Genomic DNA, 23878 nt, shown 5'->3' on the forward strand with positions numbered 1-23878 from the left:
AGAACCTCTTACTATTCCCACCCAAGGAGACCAAAGGAAGACGCTCAAGGTGAATCAAAACAAGAGGTGAGAAGACCGACAGGACAAATCATGGCAGTTCCATGACACAAGTTTTCGGGAACGTGGCTTACTCGGACGGTCATCACAGCAACAACCTGGGTCGGTTAATAAAATCAACACATTCAGTTTCCAGCAATGAAAATAGCTGCATGACTTTCGAGTGTTCCAAAGCATGGCAAATGTTGCCAGGGTGCTCGGAACAAGCAGCACAATCCAGTCAAATGTGTACCGGTAACCCAATCCCAAATGTAAACAAAAACCACTACGTGCCGGCCTTTATCACACGCCTCGAACAAAGTCATAGTAGCAGGGACATATACAATAGCAATCACCAGAACGTGGCGGATGCATTGTCAAGACAGCCATTGGAGACCGCACTACCCTACTACAGGCTACGGCAACGAATCCACAATGTATGTGGTGGCAGCGATGCGTCGATTTAGTGCACACAAACCCGGAGAATTATGCCGAATATGTGCTAGTGCACGGATAACTCTACCGCCACATTCTATGCCGATCCCACGACGAGGATACAGTGCCGTGGAAGTTATGCATACCAACCCCGCTCCGACAGGGTGTACTACAAGAAAACCACGACACACCAAGCGCGGCACATATGGGTATTCGCAGGACGGTAGCAAGGATCGCTAACCGCTATTACTGGCCAGGGATGTTTCGCAACATCAGCCGTTACGTACGCCAATGAGAGTCTTGTGTGAGGACCAAATATTGCCAACAAATTTGGCCCACACAACATTGTCATAGCAACATACAACATACGGCTGAGCGAAGCCAGCAACATAGAACACTAGCACCGCGCTTCCCAAGGCAGTCGGTTCTATGTACCGGAGCGACTAGGGATTTTTCCCGACCAAGGACTGTCATTTCAGTGTGACCCCATCTAATTCGCTCCTTGCTGTTCACGCCCAAGGGCATTCCGTAGTCTACGCGTAAGCGCCCGCCACCCCCACTACCTTCCAGCAGCCCCGCTGCTCAGCAAGCCACAACAAGTACCCGCTGCTGCTCGGGCCCCACGGCGCCAACAACTCAAACAGCTGGTACCACTCATAACTACTACCTTCGTAGTAGAGTTGGTAGCAATGCTGAGCATCAGCCCCTGCCCCCGTCTTCTCCCCCCCCCCCCCCTCTTTTCCGGTAGCAATCGTGCAGGTCAGGGAAACAGACTCTTGGTCCCTACCTCCGTTTGCACCTTCTGCCAGCACAGAATATATATGTTTGCGACATCCGCCCAATGCAGCTCCTGCCTTGGGTGGTGCCACTTTCTTAGATGTTCTGGTCCCCGCGACGGCAACCCCCGACGGGTTTCATCGCGCCATGTTGCCAGGTCGCAAACCCAAATCATCCGGGTACCCCAAAGCTTGCCCAAGGACGCCCAGTCCCAGGGCCACAACAGCAATTGCGTCCTGGCCTTCCACAACCCAGGCGTAGCCACCCGTCACTTACCCCCTTATGCACTTCAGAATTCTGCAGTTAAACTGTAATGGACTAACTGGGAAGATTACGGAGATAGTCGATTGCATGAAGCGGCACAACATCCGCATTGCTGCGATTCAAGAGACTAAACTCACAGCAAGATCTGCATTGCAGACCTGCTCTGGGTATAATGTCCACAGCAAAGACCGCGAGAGCGGAAATGGAGGCGGCCCCGCGTTTATCATACACCACTCTGTGCAATATTATATATCTGATCCTGGCATCGACCGCAGGGACAATGTATTAGAACGTCAAGGCCTATCTGTCCGGTCAGACGATGCATTCAAACTTGCGGGAGGATAGTAGGGGTGAGATGTTGGCGGATCAAATAGAAGAAACGACGTTCTGCACAATAAACGGAGACGCCCCCACACGTATGGTAGGAAGCTGTCACAGCTCGCCAGATATCTCAATCGTGAGCGCAGAACTCGTAAACTGCGTCAACTGGCAGCCGATGGTAACATTGGTATCCGACCACCTTCCCATACTTATTTCGCTCGAGCGTACCGCCGACTTCATCGTCACAGAAAAACGCACTTTCATAAACTTCAAAAAAGGAAAGTGGGAAGAATATTAATATTTTACAGACAACCGCTTTGCTTCCCTCCCTGTCCCGACTGATGCCCGCCAAGGGGAGCGTGCCTTCCGTAAGGTCATTGAATCCGCCTCGGCACGTTTCATTCCCGCCGGGAGAATTCCCGAAATCCGGCCCCACTTCCCGGCGGAGGCCGCAAACTTAGCGAGAGAACGTGAACTTATAAGACAACTTGATCCAGGCGACCCCCAAATAAGGGATATAAACCAACGCATCAGATTGTTTATGGACGAACACAAGCGGGCAAGGAGGAGGCACCTAAGAGGTTTTAACCTCTCTACTGGTGTGGGTAAACTTTGGTCGACCGTAAAGTCCCTATCGAGTCCGACTAAGCATAAAGACAAAGTTTCCATCGCCTTTGGCGACAAAGTGCTGTCAGATGCGAAAACATGCGAGAGCGCTTTCCGACACTATATAATGCATCCTGCGGTCCACAAAGATAGACGGAGAGCCAATAGACACGCACATAAACCCAAATTCAGCGCGTCACCAATCACCATCACCGCTAAAGAGGTTGAGGACGCCATTGGCCGCGCTAAACCATCCAAAGCAGCGGGCCCAGACGGCATATCCATGCCGATGCTTAAAAGCCTAGGGAAAGAGGGTTTCAAATATTTAGCGCATGTCTTCAACCTGTCTCTTTCCACCTTTGTCATACCCGAGAAATGGAAAATGGCCAAGGTGGTTCCGCTACTAAAACCTGGGAAACCAGCTAACACAGGTGAGTCGTATCGTCCGATATCTCTCCTATCGCCAGTGGCAAAGACGCTTGAAGCCATTTTGCTCCCTTATTTCCAAGCAAATTTGCAGCTAGCCCTCATCAGCATGGCTTCAGAAAACTCCATAAACTCCACCGCGCTAAGTGCCATTAGCACCCAGATAAATTGCGGTTTATATCAATACTCCCACCATAGAACAGTACTCGTAGCACTAGACCTATCAAAAGCTTTTGATACGGTCAACCATGGCTCGTTACTGCAAGACCTGGAAGGGTCTACCCTTCCCCCATGTCTTAAAAGGTGGACCGCAAATTATCTGGGTGGTCGGCAGGCATCGGTGCAATTTAGAAACGAAACATCAAAACCAAGGAGAATTAAACAAGGGGTGCCACAGGGTGGTGTCCTATCCCCACTTTTGTTTAATTTCTACATATCTAAGCTACCTTCACCACCGGAAGGAGTCACAATCGTTTCCTACGCCGATGACTGCACAATAATGTCCACAGGCCCAGGCCCAAAGATCGATGCGCTATGCAATAAAATAAACGGCTACCTCCCTGATCTCTCCAGTTTTTTCGCCTCGCGAAACCTGGCATTATCACCGACTAAATCTTCCGCGACCTTATTTACAACATGGACGTCCCAAATGTCGACCATTTTGAGCATTCGCGTCGATGGCACTACGCTACCGACTGTCCTACACCCCAAAATCTTGGGTGCGACGTTTGATCAGGATCTACATTTTGGTGAGCACGCAGCCGCAATTGTTCCGAGAATTCAGAGCCGTAACAAAATCCTCAAATCCCTCGCTGGCAGAATGAGGCGAGAATACTCCCCATCAGGGAGAGAAATGAGATGCTGACCAAACAGTTCCTGTTGAATACCCAGAAACCTGGGCATCCCAACAGACATCTGATTGATGAACCAGCACCGCCTAGGGGCTTAAGGAGTCATCTCCGTAAGCATTTTGAGGAAATACGGCACCTGAGAACCCAGCCGTATGAAGCGAAAAAACAAGCAGGACCTTTATGCCAGGAATTGCCCGGTGAATCCAGTACTTAAAGAAAAGTATCCAAAACTCGCGGCAGAGGAACGCATACTCCCCAGCGTGTCACTCTTGCTCAACTTCGTTCTGGATACTGTAACAGGTTAAACTCTTACCTATCCAGAATCAACCCCGACATACAAAATGTATGCCCCGCTTGCAATGTGTCCCCACATGACACCATCCATCTCTTTAATTGTATTGTGGAACCAACACCTCTAAAACCCCTTTCCTTATGGTCCACCCCTGTTGAAACGGCAAGTTTCCTTGGACTCCCGTCAGAGGATATTGATGACAATTTGTGATCGGTCCCGGCTATTAGGTGGGGCGAGCATTGCTACAACAACAACAACAACTAGCACCGCAACATGAGGCTGACGCAGCCAGCAATACGATCACAAAATAAACATATTATGCCTACAGCAAGTCAAACACTCGAATAAAACGCGCAATAGACCAGACCACACCAACTTCAACAGCAACATCAAACAACCCAAATCATCAACACATTTATTACGATTATGCATGTCTATAATAGCAACGACTACAGCAAGAAAATGGTCAGTCAGCAAGGAACCGTGGTGGTGAACAGTTCTAAAGTGAACAGTGATAGCTCGTAGATAGGGTTTTATCAGTGCGAGATATCTTTACTCAGGTTAGACGCGAACTGAGCCAAGCCAATAGTTAGGTTGCGCACCGCCGCCATCACAAACCGTGAGTCGCTATATAAAACGCGAGTGAACGCAGTAGTAGCAAAAGCAACGCCGACGTCGACAGAGTCAGTCAACCGCGCCAGCAAGAGAGCCATCGACGACGATGCAATCAATTGGGCCAATTACAGAACCTTCGACGCCGACGTAGCCCACTGTGCCAACTACAGAGCCATCGACGCCAACAAACGGTATAGCCCGGCACTGTGATTACTGTCGGACCTACGGACGGAAGGTGATAGCTTATAGTGAGGGTTTTACCAGTGCGAGGCATCACCACCCGACGTAGACTCAGACTGAGCCGTACGTGAGTGTGCGGTTTGCTCCACTAATTTAACGCTTAAAGTTGCGCTCCGCCGGCTCATCCCAGTCGACCGTGAGGCGACCCGTAAGGCACTACAGAACCGCGACGCCAGCGTAAACGCGGCGCCAACGAGCTTCCCCAGTCACCGCATATCCTTTTAACCAAGCGTCCTCAGTGACCGCAAATATATTATCATCGAGCGTCCTCAGTGGCGAAATACCAATCTCGACAGCCAGCGCAACGCCAGCGCCAACGGCAACAGAGCGTCAGCAACGAGCGTCCTCAGTTACCGCATACTCATTATCATCGAGCATCCTCAGTGGCGAAATACTAAGTGCGACAGCCAGCGCAACGCGAACGCCAACGGCAGCAGAGCGCCATCGTCGAGCGTCCTCAGTGGCCACGAACGCCAGCGTAGGCACGCCACTAAGGCGTCCCATAACCAAGCGCGAACGGGACCGGGTGGACCGTTAGCCAATACAAATAGCAAATATATAAAGCATAGTAAGAACAACATAAGCAAGCACGCCAACGGGACTCGGGTGGACCGTTACACACGCCGATACCAAATAAAGTAAAGAATTGAACATGAATGAATAAGATTGATATAAATAAATTAAGCTAAATAAAGTGAGTTTGTACGACTTGGAAAAGGAGCCCAAAGTATAAATTTATTGTACGAAACCCTGGACACGGCGATGATACCCCAGCAATTAGTTAAGAAGCACCGGGGTACAGGAAAAGCTTCGTTACAGTATAAAATATAAAATTATTGCCTTGTGGTGCTATGCTAGGAGAGCTGACCAATTACATAACCTCTGATCCTGCGGCATAATTTGGAGTTTCAATTTGGAGCGTCGCATTTTCTCCATTTTTCAATCTATGCGCAAACTTTTCCCTCTCGATTTTCTGAATACGCCTTTTGTGACGTGCACTGTATTCCATAATTTACCTTTATATATTTAGTTATAATTATTTAATTTTTTTTTTTCACCAATAAAATTGTTTTTCTTTTAAATTAAATTCACTCCTATAATTCTTTCCGACACAATTCCGCTTTGAATATTTCTCTATAGTATGTATACATAAAACCAGTTGCGCGGTTGCATTTTATCAGAGTTGCCATAGTAAAATTTTATTATCAGTTATTTATACGCAATATTTTATTTTTGGTAACTCTGTTCGATCGTCATCTTGTCGTGATCACGGTCGTTAAATCACGAGCAATGATCGGCTAATAGTGGTACGCAAACGCATTGCAAATGAGCATTGTTAGAGTACTCCAACATGAAAAAAATGGAACACGTAATCCAACAATTTTTGCAGGGTGCTTGCCATTCACCGCTTTAAAGATATGAAAGAGTTGTAAATCCTCCTTTGACAATTTCTCAACTTTTTGAGTCCCTTAACATTCAACAAACTTTGCTTAGCAAGGTATAGGAGCTGCCATAAATTTAACTCATCTGTAGGGCGAAGCATCGAAAGATTTACCTAAACGCTTTTGTTGCGTTCCTACGCTTTGACAACGCCATACGAAAAATAATGAAACGCCTTGTCTTTGCGTTATCTTTTCTTTGAAGTGACCAAAGCGTTTATATAATTTTGCCCTTATGCATTTGTGTAAACAGCCACAGAAGTGAAATTTTTCCTTTTTCACATGTCACACGTGTGGCGCTTTATATTTTGTGAAGTTTCTCTATATGGATCAATTTACTGTTAAATTTGCATGTTAAATTTCTATCCATATCAGGATCACGCTTCATTTGAACGCAACAAAAATGTTGCTCTGTTCCACAACAATTTAATTTTATGTCGTGGCGTTAATTTCACAGTTCATTTTGATATTGATTTTAATCAAAACATAATTTATTACATAAGGTTACTTCTCTAAGTCTAAAAAGCATATTAAACGTATACTTTTTTAATTAAATGGAAAAGCCTGAAAGTCTTGGCGTCATAAGTAAAGGCGGATTTATATAAACGCTTTGGTCGAATTACTTCGATTTGAGACTTTTCAGACCCATAATTTAACAATGACACTCCTTGCCATTTTTTTCGCCTTGAAGCGATGAAAGGGTTGTAAATCCTCCTTTGACATTGACTCCACTGTGTGTTTCCCCTATTATTAGACAAACTTTACGTAGCATTATATAGGTGCGGCCATGAATTCAACTCTTCTGCCTTGCGAAACATATCAGCACAAGGCATATCTACACAAATGCCCAGCAAAAATCTAGTGACTGGATATGGCGACCACCAACAAAATGTCCCACATTGTTCCACAATTGTTAATATGACAGAACGAGATGGCCTAATTGAAATATACGATCCATATATGCTTGCCTTTTCTTACATGCAATGTACCCTCAAATACGTGACAAAAATTTTCTGCGAATCCGCCATTTGTTGTTTTCAGCTTGAAACCGCAAGCGCAGCAACAGCAGAGTAATAAAAATTGATTTACAAATAATTTCGGATATAATAAAAACTAAATTTAAATTAAGTGTTGTGTGCGCTACGGTATTTGCATTTTATATTAATAATACATTTATATTTTCCACAAAGGAACCAAAATCAAGTAAATTTTAATGCGATATGGGAAAAGCCATTTTCTGGAAAATCTTACATCATTTTCCAATATCGCTACACATCCGATCATTCATTTTCATTACTGGTGCTACAAAATCTGCATCGTTCAATCTGTTATATTGTAAGATTTGCTTTAATATAATTTGAATTAATAAAAAACTATTATTTACAGGATATCCAAAATTTGTCCCCATTATTGTCAGAGGTAATTTCGCATCAGGCAACAATCAATATTGGCAGGATTGGACACGGTAAGTCCACTGTTGTGAAAACTATTTCCGGAGTTCAAACGAAAAGCCATTTTTATGCAATGCCACGACAGCAGCAGCAATAACCTATATGCCAATGCCACAACAGTCGGGCTATCCACCACAACCTGGTCCACCTGGTTGCCCTCCACAACCTCAACATCCAGGCTATCCTCTACAACAACCAAGTGCACCAGGTGGTTACATGGGTCAAATGATGCTACCAACACAACCTGGACAGGCGCCAATGCCCAGTCAGCCACCCATGCCGGGTTAACCCCCAATACCCGCACGTCATGGTTATAATGTATGCTTATACAACTAATATATTTCAAATATTACTGATGATTATTTTTGTATTATTTTCTTTAGCAACCACCTGCACCTGGTACTGGTATATATCAACAGCCGCAACAGTAGGCCAACGCCGTTTAGATCCCTATGAGATGCCTAATCCGATAAGCGTTATCGTTGAAAATCAAAATAGCGCTGGTGTTGCTTTTATTACTAATGAACAAGGTTTATTTCCACCACTGATTAGCACAAAATATGTGGTACAAGATCAGGGTAACTCCTCGCCACGTTACGATAGGTATTGATATTCGAAATTAATTTTTTGTTTGGCAATTACATTGATCTTTCTCGTTTGCAGGCCTTTGTTATTGCATATCTGCAACAGCTGATTTATTAAAAACAACAGCTTTGTCCTTTACACTTGCCATCTCACCAATGGCACGCACGGTTGAGGGTGAATATGAGCCACCCATTGTAAATTTTGGTGAAATGGGTCCAACTAGATGTAATCGTTGCAGTTCAGCATATCTTTTGCCAACACAGGTTGGAGATGTGTTTGCGCAGGACCGTGCCTTCGCTACTTTATAATGAATGTCGATTCCCATCACTGGATATTTCGGCGCGCGATTGACCAACAAGACGATGCCATGAGTATTCTAGATCTGAAAATTAATATGCAACGAATTTGTGCAACAAACGAACAACACACACTGAAATAATCTTGGTTAAAAAGTATCTAAGAATCTAATAATTCTAAGTTTTTTCCTACGATACTAATCTATTTTTTATGCTCTAATTAAAATATTATTCAACAATCTCGTAAAGTTTGCAAAGAAATTTAAAGCAATTTAACAAAAAATTACTATGAGTACCCACGTTTATTATTGCAAAATCACCAAGAAACAAAATCGCATGAAGTACCCTCAATCTAAAATTATTCCACTGAATGTATATATCGCATTTTAAACTAAAAAATGTGAAAACTTAAAAAAAAATTAAATCGGTATTTAAGTGTAAATCGATCCATGAAAGCATCGTAAAATAACTTATGTTTTTTTGGTAGTTAACGTTATCGTTTAGCCTGGTTTTGTTAAGAAATTTTTTATTTTTGTGGTATAAATCAACATTCAACACAAAGCTTCTCTGACTATGAGTTCCAATACTTTTTGGCTTAGTTTGCGATATGTAAAATTACCTATTTTTGTACACAGTTCTAAAATGTAAAGGAAAAAAATTTATATTTGTCTACTAATGAAATTATTAAAAAGATATTGTTATATTAATGATACAGAGAAGCGCCAGCACGAATGCAAGTGGTTTCAAACCTCTGGTAGGCAATTCAACACTTTAACTGTCAGAAAAAATGTTAAATTGTTCATTTTATGTAAAAAAAATTTGAAAGTTGCAATTGAAGTTCTGAAAGCTCAGCAATTTCAATTGAAGTTCAAAAAATTACAATTGAAGTTCACAATTTTCAATAAAAGTTCAGCAAATTATAATTGAAGCTCAGGAATTTCAACTGCGGTTCAGCAAATTACAACTGAAGTTCACAAAATTACAATTTAAATTCAATTATAACTTTCTGAATTACAAACAGAAATTCTGAACTTCAATTTTAATTTTCTGGACTACAAATAGAAATTCTGAGCTTGAATTTAAATTTTCTGAACTTGAATTCAAATTTTTGAACTTCGATTGTAACTTTCGAACCTCAATTGCAGCTTTCTGAACTAAAATAAAAAAGGTATAGTATTAAAATTGTGAATTGCCTACTCGCGATTTGATGGTTTACTGCAACGAATAGTTCTGTTAGTTCTTCTCTTTTGTTTTCTATATCATTAATTAATTTATTTAAGTTTCCCTTAACTTTGTATGCATACAATCGCATACAATAAAATTTGTATTTATGGCTCACCAACAAGACTGAAAAACTATTCCTTCCTTAAGAGTTATAGTTAACAATTTACAACTATTTAAATAATCTAATATATTATAAAAATGTTGAATAAAAGAAATGGTAATGGATTTGAATTAAATGTTTTATTTATATAGCAGTATAATCCAAGTAAAAAAACGGTCATAATACTAGTGAAAAGGCGGTCATATTAACGTAAAAATACTGTCAAAATACTCGTAAATTTACAGGTATATAAATTAAATTATGACGGCCATAACGTGAATGTAAGGACAGTACAGCACTATAGTTAGTTTACATTTCGATAACCTAATACCGCATATGTGTGAGCAGTATGGACAATCACATAAATAGGTACGCCGGAATGGACTGGTCACAAAAGGGCCCGACGCCCTGTGCAAATGCTACTTAACGATTTACGTGTTCCATCGACACAGATATTAGTCATTTTACTGGTCAATTTACGGGTACATTTTTGCTGGATGGTTGGTTGCGTGCCTGCGCTTTGACATAGCTTGCCGTTGTCATTGTGAATGATAACTAAGTGTAATATCTTCTGCATAGACGTCAAAATTCTAAAGTGATCTGTATGATATTGCGGCTAGGTGGTGGTTGACCCACCTTTAAAAATTGTTGATGCTACTTGCTCTTCGTCAAGAAAGATTTGCAATAACTTTTGTTGTACTAAAATGTGTCTGCCACCGCGCACAGCCTTCATGTATGGAAACAAGCTCACAAAAAAATTTTTGTCAGGGGCGCTATGACTTGCATCTTCAGATATATACTCGAACAGCTAAAATTTGTTTTTTCGATGGCCAGATATTCTTGATCCATGTAATTTCTTTTTTTCATTGAAACGAAATCGGTGGCTTTGTAAGCGTACCCCTTACAGCTTCAACTATATGTCGTCCCTTTTGCAAACAAAAATAAACACAAACTTTTGCCGCACTGTGATGTTCGATTGCCGCTTAGTGTGCTTTACCAAAAAATATCGCACTGTTAAGCGCCGCTGCCGCTACATGCCGCGTCCCTTACGCTATAGCCATAACAATACCATAGCCAACCAAGTGGTTTTTGGTTTTTCGCGATATCCATAACCTTTAAATATTTGAGTAGGTGGATTCATCAACTTTTTGGATATTTCATTTTTTGTTTTGGATACGTTTTGACTAAGTGGCTTATTTTTAGTGGAATTTGTTCGTAATTTCTGCCATTTTCGTCTTATGAAATTGTCGCATTGTTATGGTTTACCTGGTAGCTTCACCCTTTGGAAGTACTAGTTAGTTAATTAATAGGGAAAAGGTTAGGATTCACCCTCACCCATGTGTGCCTGGGGTGGTTAAAATAAAATGGTTTCAATTTCGTGCCGGTGGCATCGCCAAGAATTCCAATGACATTGACGAATTCTCAATAACACCTGGCTAAATGGCATAGGTGGCTCATCTCACCAGCTGATTTTATTCTTTTCTTTGTACGGACATATAGATTGTCAAAAGGAGATGGCTAGCGCAAAATATAAACAACACATTGGCAATTATTTAACGCGCAGTGGTCAATTCTTTTCTAATTAAGCGTACAAATTTCCCACAACACACAAGAGTTGCAAAATTGATGCTTTCTCTACATTCCTTTCGCCTAACATCAACGCGAAGATTTTGACGATCTGTAAAAAGTATGTGTTGCGGTAGAGATGAGCCAACCATATGGTCGAACCATCCCAAAAAACACTGAAAACAAAAATCTCAAATGTTTGAGAAAAACATTGATCCTCAGTTTGATATTCAACATTATTTATCATTTGAAACAAAACATTTTCTCGACTTTTTCTCAAACGTCGATCTTCAACTTCAGAATAATTTGAGACATACTTGAAAATTTTTGTCTCTCAAATGTTTGAGAAAACATTAATTCTCAGTTTGATATTCAGCATTATTAATCATTTGAAGATAAATATTCTCTCAACTTTTTCTCAAACGTTGTTCTTCAACTTGAGATTGGTTTGAGATATACTAGCATTACGTTTCATTCTGGTTGAAAACCATCGATATCATGGAATATTTTCGTTAATAATTATGTGAATACTTTTTGCGCCAAGTTTAAAGTACATAATAAGTGTTCATGACCCCAAAAAAAAAAAAAATAATAAATAAATCATAGTACAATATGCTTATTATACATCAATGCTATCGATAGTGCCGTTGAGAATTCGTCGATATCTAATTTACATGCTTTAGCTGGAAATGTAAACAAGCTATTTCATTGAGTGAAGTTGGACATAAAGTGGACCATTAAGGAAGTATTTATACATTTTAATAATATTAAGTGATATTGTACTACATTATGCATAAATCTAAACGAATTAAAAGTGAAGCGAGGCAATTAATAAATTTGCTTACCGAATGTGCCACAACATGATTCCATTTCGTTCCGCTTTATTCTCGTTTGAGAAAAAGTTGAGAATCGAAAAATTCTCAATTTGAAAATGAAGAAAAATTTCATATTAAAAATGTGCCTTTTAGCTTGAGAATGCTATCAACGGTTATTTGAAATGCATTTGAAAACTATCGTTTGAAATGTGAGAAATGGAATGATTCTCAAATGTATCTCAAACTGAGAATTGAGAAAAATGTTTATTGGGATACATTAATGGCAGTCACAGTTAAATAAAAACGGCGCCTATTTTTCCTTTTCTCTCTTTAACGGCTTGGTGGGCGATTTTGAATCATCATAAAGCAAATGGCAAGCGTCGGTGATAGGTGGTAAAAAAAAAAATTAAAAAGGAAGTGAAGTATCAAAACGTGTTTTGTGCCAATTTTGGTCATCGGCAATTGATTGGAAGGAAACTAAATTTTTCGTAGAAAATTTATTTCGATCGTTATAATCAGTAAAAATTTTGGCTTAGAACGAAAATTGTAATTTGGCAGGGCACACGCCACATCGCAAAAACTGAGGTAATGATTATGTTTCTATTTCTTCCCAAATGCTACGTGGCTGGCGAAAGTAAACCGATTCAATAATAGAGGACCTGGTACGTAATACTAGAAGCATAAGAGGAATTTTGACGTGAATGGAAGCATACAACGCCCACAGCTGTACATTATGCACCCAAGACTGAACCATTTGAACGCGACGAGTCTCTGGTGAAGTGGAACCTGCGCAAAATATACCACTGCCTTTAATTGATACACCTGAATCGCATGAAGGCATATGGGGCGGAGAAACTATTATTAAGGATTTTCATAAGCGTCAACGATTGAAGCGTTTTGGTCAAGAGTGGTTGCGAGCAACACGCCTCCGCTACAAGGCGTATTTCTAGACCACATACTCCACCACCAGAAATAAATTGCTAATAATCCGGAATAAATTGTGCAAATCATTAGGTAAAATAAAATAAAAGCAAATCATTAGGTGTATGCTATATAATTAAGGTGTAATTTTATTTTGGAGATTTCACAGTGCTCGCTGCCAATTATGGTTCCCAATAGTTTTATGTTTGATTTTTAAATGAGTGTTTCGAGATGTGTATTTAACACAAAATTCTGGGTGTTTAGCATATTCACTGCATGGGAAAACTCCATTCACAGTGTAACCAAAATGGCACCAAGGATCTAATTACATAAAGCGATAAATAATCACAAAACAAAGAGATACTGTCGAAGGCGTGGGGGATATTAAACATAATTGAGGAAAAATAATGGTGAAGCTGAGAAGCGCTAAACACTAAATCGTAACTTGGCCAAGACAGCTTATATCCGACGCTGATTTTTCCACCACCACCAACAACGTCAACACCGAGCGCGAGACCGCGCGCCACTACCACCAACAACCACCACCAATACCAGACCGAGCGCAATAACCACCAACACGGCTAGACAGCGCGCCAAAACCACCAACAGTACCAACGCCGCGCACCACAACCACCAACAGTGACAACTTCGCCAGCAACAACATCATCACCAGTAACCGCGCCGGCAGAGGCCACTTGTCGGCTATGTAAGTACCAGCCACCGGGTGAGTCGGCGCCAAGTAGTTAGTAGCATACACAGTAGACATTTGACACAAGTAAATATATATATATTTTTTTAAATTAAAATAAAACGGAAAAGGAAGTTAGGAGTAGACCACTAGGTTGTATAAGTGTACTTAGTATTTAAAAAAATTGTGGGGACATAAGGAGACAACCCGTGGCGGTTCTGAGGGCAGTATTTTTTGGCAGGCCTGTAGCTTCTTCCAGTGGGTAATCCTTAGGCTTGGCGATCATATGGTGAAGGAAACAATAGTGACTCCTTCTGGTGGTGAAGATAGCATTGATATGTACAATTTAAAGAGAAGTAGCGATATGACACCAGCTTGAATCTGAGTTTTTTTTAAGTTATTGCAAAAAGCGTTGAGGATTTTTAATATCTTACGAGATACCTTTGTAAATGTTTCTGAGAATGAAGAATGAGACTGTAATGGGGCCCTAAGCTCAAGCCAAAGAATCTCAACACATCAAATCAGTCAGCTGATGTTTCACTTTTGTAACATTCCTATCGTGCATAATGCAACCGTGCATGCAAAATAGATATACATAATTTTTCCATTTTTTCGTGTGAGCGGTCAAGTTTTTGGTTAACACCAAAATATAAAGAAGTTCTATAAAATTGTACTGGGGAAAAGCCCCATTCTAAACCGATAAGACAAATACAATTTGTAAAGTTTATAACTTTGAGCGTGATTAAATACACAGTTTTCTTAAAACCAAACCAACATTCTTTTAATGTGGAAATGGGCGCAGTACCCGATCAACGCGACTAGTTCGCAACATTCTCCAACAACTAAAGGTGGAACCTTGGATCCGTTCCTGAAAACTACCGTGCATCTTCTCCTGCATTCTTCGCAACTTCTGGTTGGTAAGCAATTACAATTCATCTATAAAATAGGGGATATTACATGGCGACCGTGCGGCGCGGGCCAGCCGCTAGTGAAATTTAATTCGGAGCACAAAATAAAAGGGGAATCCATACACGTGGGCGTTCGCGCAGAAAAACGACAGCGAGGTATGCCTCGTAGACACAAAATGGCGTCGTATGCCACCATTTCTCAATTTTTAAACCCACGCTGCCACCGATAAGCCGCATATTCTAAATAATATCAATTTCATCTATCGTGCTGCATCGCACCCATCATTAATTGAAATTTCAACATCATCATTCATTACTGTTGTAACTAGTACCAGCGTCCAGTAGCAATCACGCATATTTTATATGGCTTACATTTCGGCATTCCAACAAGCAATCTTCACTTGCGACACTGCTCCACCAACGTATCTCTATACGTACACATTTTACGTACATGTTTTACATATTATAAATATAGATATATAATATATTCCTAAATTGCATATTCATACATTTTTATAAAATTATGTACGGTAATATTTTTTTTACATGCAACACATTCATGTGTTTCAAATTGCATATGTCACGTGGACATCCTATTACATGTTAGCCTATTTGGTAAGAAAAAATGCATACATTTTTACAGGTCATTGTGCAAACTGTACTTTGCGGAATTTGGTAATCCCAACATATAACATGTCTTAAATATTATTGTGGTTTTGCATATAACTATAATTGCCAACTCGGGACACCTTTTCGATTTATTGCGTTTTAACCTATATTATATAATTCTCGTTCCAATTTTCTCATCCATTTGAGATTTTTCTTTTCGACCACGCGTTCCTCATAACGCCTTTCACGTATTTTACGTGGGTATGTCAATAAAATAAATTTTGAATATTCAGAATGTGTAAGTTTTTTTTTACAACCGGTATCCGCCCTGAAATTCATTAGACCATAAATCAATCAAATCTGAACATTTTGTCTTCATATTATCGGTAAATAATCATTTTCATTTTAAATGCATTTTTTTGAGTTTAAGTCCAAAACTGTATTTTATTATATCATCCAAGTAGACATAATTCACAATTGCCACGGATAATAAACGGCCACAGCCTTATTAACCCATACTTAATAAACTAATACAAGGTGAGATTTTTTTTATAAACGATGGTTTGTTAAAAACCAATTGAGATTTTTTGAATAAAGCGGTGCGTCCGTGATTTCATCTTGAGACTTTTAACAATTAATAAACATACTTTTGTGCAAAGTTTAAATTCCATTACACTCTAAATATTTTTCATACAAGTTTACTGCAGTTTCAATTAAATATTCTAATCAATTGTTAAATATTTCTTTACAAAATTTTTTTCTTCTTTTCCCTCAACACTTCACCTTCAAATATAAATTCAACATTCAAACAAGTGCCTTAGTAATTTCATATGTACAACCTTAGAAGTGGTAGACAATTGAACAAAAATTCAGATTCAGAATCCGATTCAGATAAATCAGGCTCAAGCTACGAAAGTTTAGCTTCATCTTCGACCGAAAAAGTCACAAACCAGGAAAATAGATTTTCTTTATCAACAGATTTTCCAGGTTTCGAAAATTCTTCCATTAAAAATTCAACTTCTAATTTAGTTTCAAATCTTAACGATTCAAATAGTGCAATTTTAACTTCTTCTACTTTAAAACAAGATCCTAACGATCCAAATAGTGCAAACTTAGTTAACCCTTCTTTTAACGTAAACCCAGATCTTAACGATCTAATTAGTACAAACGTTGCCTCATCTTCTGCTAATTCAGCTCCAGATCTTAACGATCAAATCATGGCAACTCCAGAGGAAAAGAGAATTTTTATTAACACATGTGCTAATTCCATTAGAGAAAACTACAGTGGTGATCCACTGGCACTTGATTCTTTTATAGACAAAATTGAATTACTCGAACAATTCGCTACTGCAGATTTAACCAATACTTTTATAGCGTTCTTGAAATCAAAATTAGAGGGTAAAGCTCGTGAAGCAATACCAACACAAGTAGCTTCAGTCAACGAAATTAAAACAGCTCTACGTAATAGGATCAAACCAGACAACTCGAAAGTTGTAGCAGGGAGAATTGCAGCGTTGCACGTTAGCGGTAACAATTATACAGATTTTGCAAAAAAAGTTGAAGATTTAGCTGACTCACTTGAGCGGTCTCTTATTATTGAAGGGATCACTCAACCGAAAGCTCATGAAATGGCAGTCGAACAAACTGTTAACGTGTGTCGTCTAAATGCAAAATCCAATTTAGTAAAAACCATTTTAGCCTCAACGGCATTTACTGATCCGAAGGACGTAGTAGCAAAATTAATTGTAGAACAAAACAATGAAGTAACTGAGCGTCAGGTTTTAGCTTTTCGATCACGTGGTAACAGTACATTTAGAAATTCACGTGGTAGTTATCGAGGTTTTTACCCAAACCGCGGCTATACTGGTTATAGAAATAACAACAATTCATTTTCACACAATAGTTACGGTAATAATAATCAAAGATACAGGAATTATCACGGAAATAGATATCAAAATAATCACAATAATAATGCGCGTCCAAATACCAACTCTAATCCAAACAATAGTAACAATAGAAACAGCAATTCGAGATCAGCCAATGGTAGAGGTCGAAACGCAAACGTTCGCGCTTTAAACGCCAGTGCCCCTCAGGAGCGAACACTGAGGGAGGACGAATTAAGCCAGTAAGCGAACTTCCCTCACCAACAGCCATCTATTGTTTAAATTTAAATTACTCTGATTTTATAGAATTACAACTAAACGAGTCACAAAAATTTTGTTCTTTCCTAGTAGACACTCAAGCCGACATTTCCTTAATAAAAATATCATGTCTAGACAGAAATATCTCCTTAAATACGAACGACATTATTAACATTACCGGTGTTACTTCTAATTCAGTTTCCACTTTAGGTAAAATTACAGCAAATTTAAATTTTTCAAACTTTTCTATTAAACATACTTTACACGTAGTAAATGAAGACTTTAATATTCCATCCGATGGCATACTGGGTAAAGATTTTCTGAAAATTAACAAATGCATTATTAATTATGAAAGAAATAATATTTCCTTTTGGGTAGGTAATGAAAAAGTCGCGATACCAATCCTACACGGAACAGAAAGCGACAGTTGTATCATTCCACCAAGATGCGAAATATTCAGACTTTTTGATTTAGGAAATTCACCCGAGCCACTTTTCGTGGACTCGCAGGAAATTGAAAAAGGTGTTTTCACAGCTAGGTGCATTGTTAATTGCAGTAACCCAATTATTAAAGTTATAAATACCACGGATGATATAAAGTGTGTCAAAAGAAAAAGTATTAGGACAGAAAAACTTTCGAACTACAATGTTTATACAATTAACAAGACAGAAAAAGAAGACAAACGTACGAAAAAACTAATTTCGATTTTAAAAAATCAAATACCTCAACATGCTCCAAGTAAATTAATTGACCTTTGCATAGATTATGCCGACATTTTCGCTCTTGACACGGACAAAATGACTTTAAATAACTTTTACGAGCAAAAACTAAGATTGAAAGACAACGATCCGGTATATGTTAAAAATTATAGATTGCCATATTCTCAACGCGAAGAAATAAATCGCCAAGTAAATAAATTATTAGACAACGATTTGATTGAACCCAGTTATTCGAATTACAATAGTCCTTTAATTGTAGTCCCAAAGAAAGATACTAATGGTCAAAAAGCATACCGTATGTGCGTAGATTTTCGCGCGGTAAACAAAAAACTCATTGCTGATAAATTCCCACTAGCTAGAGTTGACGATATTTTAGACAATCTCGGTAGAGCAAAATATTTTTCCACATTAGATCTTTTTTCAGGATTTCATCAAATCCCCTTGCATCCTGACTCTCGTGACATTACGTCATTCAGCACTGATCGTGGCGCATTTAGATGGAAAGTGCTTCCATTCGGCTTAAATATAGCACCAAACTCATTTTCGCGAATGATGACCATAGCTTTTTCGGGTATACCACCCAATGTCGCATTCTTATACGTCGACGATATTATCGTCATAGGGTGTAGCGAAGCACACCACATTAAAAATCTTTCAAAAGTCTTCGATACTTGTAGATCTTTTAATCTCAAACTTAACCCAAATAAATGCAACTTTTTACGACCAGAAGTCACATTTTTAGGTCATAAATGCTCAGCTAAAGGTTTGCTGCCAGACGACTCTAAAATAAACGCAATTAAAAAGTATACGAAACCGACTGACAAAGACGCGGTACGACGATTTGTCGCGTTTGCAAATTATTACAGACGGTTTATACCCAATTTTGCGTCTCTGGCATCGCCTCTAAACCGATTAAGCAGAAAAAGAGTTGAATTTGTATTACTTCAATATCCAGATTTTACTAAACAATTCATTATTACAGTTGATGCTTCCACAACTGGATGTGGCGCTATTTTAAGTCAAGAACAGCAAGGTAGTGATTTACCAATTTGTTTCGCTTCTAAAGCATTTAATAAAGCAGAACAGAAAAAACCCATTATAGAATTAGAGCTTTTAGCTATTTACTTTGCAATCAAGCAATTTCGACCATACGTTTATGGCACCCATTTCATTGTAAAATCAGATCATAGACCTCTAGTATACTTATTCAACATGAAAGACCCATCTTCAAAACTTTCAAGAATAAGACTGGAACTATCTGAATATAACTTTACTATTGTATATATAAAAGGTAAATCAAACGTTTGTGCTGATGCACTATCGCGTATAACAATCGATGAGATTAAAGAAGCTAATAAACAAATTTTGGCAGTACAGACAAGAGCCATGACAAAAAAGGCAAACGACAAACATTTACACAGAAAAACAGACAAAACCGACGAAAAGCAACTTACTTTACATGTCTACGACAAATTTTCATATAATTTTTCGAAAAAAGTCCCACGAATAAGATCTGCAATTACGTACGATAAAAATAATAAAACAACAAATTTAAGAATTTTTGCGCATATTAAACATAAGAAACTCGAGTTACTTAGTTTTGAGCTTGTTAACGAAATAATGACTTTAGAGAAATTATTTTCGAGGCTTGAATCAGAAGCCGGCAAACACAAAATTAAGCAGATTGAATGGCCTAAAAACGATATTATGTTCGAACATTATACAATTACGAATTTCAAAAATATTGGAAATAAAATTTTAAAATCATTAGAGATTATACTGACAGATCCAGTGGAGACAGTAACAGATGAAGATACAAAATTAAAACTTATGAAAATTTACCATAATGATCCCATTTCCGGTGGACATTGCGGAATGAAAAGACTTTACGCAAAATTGCGAACAAAATTTTATTGGAAGAACATGACTCGCGATATATCGAAATATATCAAAAATTGTAAGGATTGTCTGTTAAACAAGGTTAAACCTAAAACAAAAGAAAAACTTGTTTTAACACCAACTCCTTGTAAACCATTTGATATACTAGTAATTGACACAATAGGACCCCTACCTGAGTCCAAATATGGTAACAAGTTCGCACTTACCATGATTTGCGACATGACTAAATATCTGGTAACAGTCGCTGTACCGGACAAATCGGCAAAAACAATCGCTTCAGCTATTTTTGAAGGATTCATTTTAACTTACGGCACAATGAATGCCATAAAATCAGATTTAGGTACTGAATTTAAAAACGAATTATTTGAAGAATTAACTAAACTTTTAAATATTCAACATAATTTCTCAACTGCATACCATCATGAAACTGTTGGAACGATCGAACGTAATCATAGAGTCTTTAATGAATACTTACGTGCATATTTGAAAGATACGTTATCTGATTGGGATGTTTATTTAAAATACTTTACTTTCCTACACAATACTACGAGTAGCACAGTTTTCGACAATCAATTTTCGCCTTTCGAGTTAGTTTTTGGGAAAAAGGCAACTTTGCCAAATGAATTAAGTAAAGAAAAAATTGACCCGATCTATAACGTCGAAAACTATGCCAAAGAAGTTAAGTTTAGGATGCAGAAAACGCACAAAATAGCACAAAACCTAATTAATAAAAACAAATTACAAAGTAAAAATCTATATGATAAAACTGCACGACCTTTAATTATAAAAATCGGAGATAAAGTAATTTTACAGAAAGAACCCCACCACAAACACGAGAATATATATCAAGGTCCGTTTACTATAACTAAAATCAACGAACCTAATGTAACTATTTGTGATGAAGTTACGAGAAAAGAAAAAATTGTACACAAAAATAGAATTACTAAAATACATTAATAACTACTTGTTTATATTATATTCATATATTAATATTCTTTTCAAACAGCCAAGAAGGCAGAACAAAAATAATACAATTACAAACATAATACAAATTTAAATGTAAAACAAAAAATTACAAATTTAGATGTAAAACAAAAAAAAAAAACAAAAAAAAACCATAATGAAATGAATCATTCTAAAACTTTACATACACATACGTATTAAAACATATTCCTAATATTCGCATATTGCATTGTATAAAGAAATTTAATTATCACTCATTAAAATTATTTTACATATAAAATATTAAATAAATTTAATAATATTGTATAAATAAACTTAATTATCGTTAAGTATTTTACATATAAACTAATTTCATAAACTGCAAATTGAAACATAAGCTGATAAATATTAGATTTTCATCATTTAAAATATTCCCATTTTACTTTTTCGTAAACTTTGAGCAAAAAAGAAGTCGACAGACTTGATCACCCTGTCGACTCCTTTTTTCCAAAGGAGGGTGATGTAATGGGGCCCTAAGCTCAAGCCAAAGAATCTCAACACATCAAATCAGTCAGCTGATGTTTCACTTTTGTAACATTCCTATCGTGCATAATGCAACCGTGCATGCAAAATAGATATACATAATTTTTCCATTTTTTCGTGTGAGCGGTCAAGTTTTTGGTTAACACCAAAATATAAAGAAGTTCTATAAAATTGTACTGGGGAAAAAGCCCCATTCTAAACCGATAAGACAAATACAATTTGTAAAGTTTATAACTTTGAGCGTGATTAAATACACAGTTTTCTTAAAACCAAACCAACATTCTTTTAATGTGGAAATGGGCGCAGTACCCGATCAACGCGACTAGTTCGCAACATTCTCCAACAACTAAAGGTGGAACCTTGGATCCGTTCCTGAAAACTACCGTGCATCTTCTCCTGCATTCTTCGCAACTTCTGGTTGGTAAGCAATTACAATTCATCTATAAAATAGGGGATATTACAAGACTTATTCAAACTCAATATAAACAACACATTGGCAATTATTTAACGCGCGGTGGTCAATTCTTTTCTAATTAAGCGTACAAATTTCCCACAACATACAGGAGTTGCAAAATCGATGCTTTCTCTACATTCCTTTCGCCTAACATCAACGCGAAGATTTTGACGATCTGTAAAAAGTATGTGTTGCGGTAGAGATGAGCCAACCATATGGTCGAACCATCCCAAAAAACACTGAAAACAAAAATCTCAAATGTTTGAGAAAAACATTGATCCTCAGTTTGATATTCAACATTATTTATCATTTGAAACAAAACATTTTCTCGACTTTTTCTCAAACGTCGATCTTCAACTTCAGAATAATTTGAGACATACTTGAAAATTTTTGTCTCTCAAATGTTTGAGAAAACATTAATTCTCAGTTTGATATTCAGCATTATTAATCATTTGAAGATAAATATTCTCTCAACTTTTTCTCAAACGTTGTTCTTCAACTTGAGATTGGTTTGAGATATACTAGCATTACGTTTCATTCTGGTTGAAAACCATCGATATCATGGAATATTTTCGTTAATAATTATGTGAATACTTTTTGCGCCAAGTTTAAAGTACATAATAAGTGTTCATGAAACCCAAAAAAAAAAATAATAATAAATAAATCATAGTACAATATGCTTATTATACATCAATGCTATCGATAGTGCCGTTGATAATTCGTCGATCTCTAATTTGCATGCTTTAGCTGGAAATGTAAACAAGCTATTTCATTGAGTGAAGTTGGACATAAAGTGGACCAATAAGGAAGTATTTATACATTTTAATAATATTAAGTGATATTGTACTACATTATGCATAAATCTAAACGAATTAAAAGTGAAGCGAGGCAATTAATAAATTTGCTTACCGAATGTGCCACAACATGATTCCATTTCGTTCCGCTTTATTCTCGTTTGAGAAAAAGTTGAGAATCGAAAAATTCTCAATTTGAAAATGAAGAAAAATTTCATATTAAAAATGTGCCTTTTAGCTTGAGAATGCTATCAACGGTTATTTGAAATGCATTTGAAAACTATCGTTTGAAATGTGAGAAATGGAATGATTCTCAAATGTATCTCAAACTGAGAATTGAGAAAAATGTTTATTGGGATACATTAATGGCAGTCACAGTTAAATAAAAACGGCGCCTATTTTTCCTTTTCTCTCTTTAACGGCTTGGTGGGCGATTTTGAATCATCATAAAGCAAATGGCAAGCGTCGGTGATAGGTGGTAAAAAAAAAAATTAAAAAGGAAGTGAAGTATCAAAACGTGTTTTGTGCCAATTTTGGTCATCGGCAATTGATTGGAAGGAAACTAAATTTTTCGTAGAAAATTTATTTCGATCGTTATAATCAGTAAAAATTTTGGCTTAGAACGAAAATTGTAATTTGGCAGGGCACACGCCACATCGCAAAAACTGAGGTAATGATTATGTTTCTATTTCTTCCCAAATGCTACGTGGCTGGCGAAAGTAAACCGATTCAATAATAGAGGACCTGGTACGTAATACTAGAAGCATAAGAGGAATTTTGACGTGAATGGAAGCATACAACGCCCACAGCTGTACATTATGCACCCAAGACTGAACCATTTGAACGCGACGAGTCTCTGGTGAAGTGGAACCTGCGCAAAATATACCACTGCCTTTAATTGATACACCTGAAACGCATGAA

This window comes from Eurosta solidaginis, chromosome 2 (genome assembly GCF_040869045.1).
Source record: "Eurosta solidaginis isolate ZX-2024a chromosome 2, ASM4086904v1, whole genome shotgun sequence".
In the NCBI taxonomy this organism is placed as follows: Eukaryota; Metazoa; Arthropoda; class Insecta; order Diptera; family Tephritidae; genus Eurosta; species Eurosta solidaginis.